General features: G+C 34.7%; 1 pseudogene; it reads left to right on the top strand.

The window, feature by feature from the left end:
* Window positions 1-886: 886 nt before the first annotated feature.
* Window positions 887-2,298, top strand: LOC131634617 (phenylalanine ammonia-lyase class 3-like; annotated as a pseudogene).
* Window positions 2,299-4,463: the final 2,165 nt, after the last annotated feature.

Genomic DNA, 4,463 nt, shown 5'->3' with positions numbered 1-4,463 from the left:
ATAGAAAAATTCTTGCAATTAATAAAATATTAGTATAGTATATAGTGACATAACCATACCTTACTCTTTTCAACCCACCAATCATCGTCAGCTAAGATAGTTTTTTTTCGTGATCCCATCCTACTCCAGTTTGCTTATCCACTAACTTCACAAATGACGAAAACTCTCTTTTTAATGTATCCCATCTATTTTTAAGTTGAGTGCGATCATAAGCATATCCAGTTTTCTTTTTAAATTTTTCAGTAATATTCTTCCGTCCTTCTTTACTAAAGTGGGTAGTTGGCCTAATACCCGCTTCTATTTCTTCAATGCAAATTTTCAGCAAAATTTCTGTTTTACTATCATCCCCCATTTTGCAACAACTTTCCCTTCCTTCTCTAAACTTTTCACATCTTTTTTAGATGCCATTCTAGTCATCAAATACAATATCAAAAATATAACATAAAAATAAATACCAAAGAACATCATAATGAACTTAGTAGCAAACTAGTGAACACATAAACATCAAACATCTTTGAAACTAGTTAACAGGGTAAGCATATTCTAGAGTGGTTGGAATATAGAATATTCTTGTGAAAATAAAAGGTGCAATTGAATTAGATTACTTTATCCAAGTCTAGATACAACAACAGCATATGAATCAGCAGCAGAATAGTTAGAAACTAAATATACTTATGAGATGCATTGAAACTAAATATACTTTATTATACTTGAGATGTGTTTCTGGGCTAATGTACTAGAGATGTTGAATTTCTACAACAACATACTATATGTATTCATTAAGCATAGCATAAAACTCTCTTGCAATGAAAGCATAGCAAAATGTAACAGAATATTATCCAAGACTCATCCAAATTTGTATGTAACTCTTTTTCACTAATATAGTATGTCATTTAGAAATCCAAATGGTATGTAACTTAGAATATTTTTTTTAGTTTCGGTGCTTCAAAAGCCAATAAACAATTAGACACACCAATGGACACATGGAAATGGAAAAAGAAAGCATGAAGGGTCAAAGTGCTAAAGCAACTTAAACTAAACAAAAATATGAACACAATCATGATTAGCATTAACATCCATTTCGTATCACTAATCAAAAGGATTGAAATTTAGAAACTGTGAGGAGAATTTGCTCAAAATGGTTGATAGAGAGTACGTATTCTCCTACATAGACTATCCCTTTAATGTTGCGTAACTGTTGAAGCCGAAACTAAAGCAAGTACTTTATGAACACGCACATGTCAGTGCCATTGGTGATAAGAATGCGAGCTTGTCGATATTTGAGAAGATAGGAGCTTTTGAGGAAGAATTGAAGTCTCTGTTGCCAAAGGAAGTTGAAAATGCAAGGGTGGAATTTGAGAAGGGAAATCAAGAAATTCCAAACAGAATTAAGGAATGTAGGTCATATCCATTATACAAGTTTGTGAGGGAAGAATTAGGTATAAGGTTGTTGATAGGAGAAAAGGATGTCACACCAGACGAGGAATTTGAGAAAGTGTTTACAGCAATGTGTCAAGCAAAGATTATTGATCCAGTTTTGGAATATCTTGCTGATTGGAAAGGAGTTCCAAATCCAATATAATTTCCAAATGTCTAAGAATAATTTCCAAGATTAAAGTATTAACAAAATAGTTATTAACAACACTGCTAACTAAGAAACTAAACTCTAAGCAAATAAACACTGAGTTCAGGTGCACCATTGCTATCAGGATTCATCATATAGAAAGCTTCAGAATCTCTAGACCCAACAATTCTCTCAAACCTAGATCTCAAACCTAGCTCTTCGAACCAACCCAGAAGCCATGGTTAATCAAAGCTAATATGAAATGAGTTTAACAATTTATTCTATTGATTAACCAATTCAAGAATAATTAACTCTAACAACTCAATAATGGAAACTCAAAGTTGCAGCAAATCCAAACATTCTACAGACCATGCAAACAATTCAACAAAATAACACAAACACACAATGAAAGCCCTACTGATTGGGTGGAGTTACTGTGCATAGATAAAAATTTATGCACCATGCATAGATTATTATGGACCATAAATTCTAGACATCAATTGTTATTACTCAATACTCAATATTCACCACTCAATACTCAATACTCAATACTGGATTAAAAACATGATCCAAGGACTTATGTAGGCTTATGCATGGTGCATAAGTAAATCCTTATGCATATTAGCCAAAGCCCTACTGATGCATACCAATAAAGTGCTACATTGATTTATCAAAGCCAAATTCTTACTAGTAATTATACATAAAGCAACTAAATTATTAGAATGACAAAGAGCTCTAACCTGAATTAGCAATAGCTTCAAATTCCATAGTTCAATTTCCAAATCAGTTGAAAAGCCTATTTCACAAATTTAACAAAGGAATCACTATCTCTAATGAGAAATAAAACAAAAATTCGAAAAACCCATAACAAGTAATCAAAAATCGAAGTGAAGGAGAAGGTATTTGATGATTTTTACCGGTGCAAAGAAGAAGAAATGACACTGTTCACGACGGCGCCATTGAAGCAGGGGAGAAGAAGAGTCACTATTCCACCTTGAATTTGTGATTCTGAACAAGAAATGAAGCAAAAACCTAAAAGGGTATTTTCAGAATTTTCAAAAGTTTTAAGGGCAACTGTGTAACTTTGTTCTACATAACCCTTCAGTGTTTTTCAATTTTCATTTTCTCTCTCATCTGTTGCAAAATGATATTTTTAAAGCTACTTGGAATAGCTTCTCATTTTAAGCCAAAAAATCATTTTTTAATATAAATCATTTTTTGAAAATCTCAAACAAACATCCATAAAATAGATGGAAATCTCAAGCACCCATAGTATTATGTTGCAATCTGTTAAAATTATGAGATAAATAAGTGAAAAAAATATTAATAGAAACTAACATAACACTTACTCCCTTATTACACTTACTCCCTTCGTTTCTTTTTAAATATTCTTAACTACCTTGAGAAAATTAGTTACACAGTTAGGTAGTTAGATTTTGTTAAGAGGATAATTAGTTGGTTTACTTGTACACTAAGTAATTCTCATATTCTCTACTATTTCTTCCTCTATTATCTTTCTCTATCTTCTTCTTCTTCTTCTTCTCAATTGTTTCAATCCATGTAGGCCTGAGTTTCATAATATGGTATGATCGCAAAAGATCCATACCTATCTCCTTCATCATTAATTCGTTTCCGCTCAGACCTTCTTCTTCCTTCCGATCCTCATCCCTTTCTCCACCATGCCACCACGCTTGGCTCCTACTGCTCAGGTTGATTCCATTTTCTATGTCCATCCAAGTGAAGGTCCAAATTCAGTGATCATCACACCTCCTCTCAATGGTTCCAACTATATTTCTTGGTCAAGATCAATGAAATGTGTTCTTGGTGCTAAAAACAAGTCTGCATTCATCGATGGCTCCATCACTACGCCTGACATGGATGATCTTGATCGCAGTGCATGGGAATGTTGTAATTGCTTAGTTCACTCGTGGATCTTGAATTCGGTTACGCCTCCAATTGCTCAAACAATCGTGTTCTTGGAAAATGCTCTCGATGTTTGGAACAATCTCCAAGAAAGATTTGCCAAAACTGATCGAATTCGTGGGTCTAACCTTCTCCTTGAGATCAATAATCTCTAACAAGGTTCGAAATCCGTTCTTGATTGCTTCACAGAGATACGTGGTGTAATACGGTGAACTGACTTTATATCGAAATGTCGCGGATAGCAAGAGTCGCCACCGACTTTTATTTTATCCAAAATTCAGAAAGACTAAAAGAACAGGAAAAACCTTTTAAAGAAAAACAGGGTTCGGGGGGTAATTTATGCAAAGGGAAGGTGTAAGGCACCCTTTGCATCCATGGTTATCCATGGGCTCTTAATTGCTTTGCTCTTTAGTTTTGAAGCCAAAAGTTTCAGAAATGTAGAAGAAGAAAATAAGGACTTTAGCTCGTAAATGAGCGTAGCCTTATTGAAGTTTTTTAAGAAAAGGGTAGAAAAAGGAATTTAAACCAGAGCATGCAATTAAGGGCAAATTACCTTGATATTTGTAAAAAGATTCTTTTAGCCTTTCAAGGCTATCCATACCATAGGAGGGTAGGAAGTCCTTTTATTTGGAGGTTGAAGGGTCGTCGCATTATCGTTCGCCATAAGACTGTCCCATGCCATAGAGAGGCAGGTAGTCTAAGGGAAGGATCAGAATAGCCTTTCGTTTAGGCAACCAGAGGATACCTCATCCTTTCGTAGGAAACTTCCGAGGGACGAGATCATATTAGTGTATCGAAGGCAGCATCATTAGTGACTTATGATCTTTGCATTAATCGAGGCAACATGGCTGAGGTATCCTCGTATTCGAGGGACATGGCTATTCTGCAAAAAACACAAGGCAACAAGGCAACAGGCAGCAATAGAGGTTACCAAAAAAGTGTGCGTGGGTGCAACAATCATGTGATTAATTTAGAA

This window comes from Vicia villosa, unplaced genomic scaffold (genome assembly GCF_029867415.1).
Source record: "Vicia villosa cultivar HV-30 ecotype Madison, WI unplaced genomic scaffold, Vvil1.0 ctg.001323F_1_1, whole genome shotgun sequence".
NCBI lineage: Eukaryota > Viridiplantae > Streptophyta > Magnoliopsida > Fabales > Fabaceae > Vicia > Vicia villosa.
Note: the sequence above shows the minus strand (reverse complement) of the source record. Positions and strands in the feature narration are given on the sequence as shown.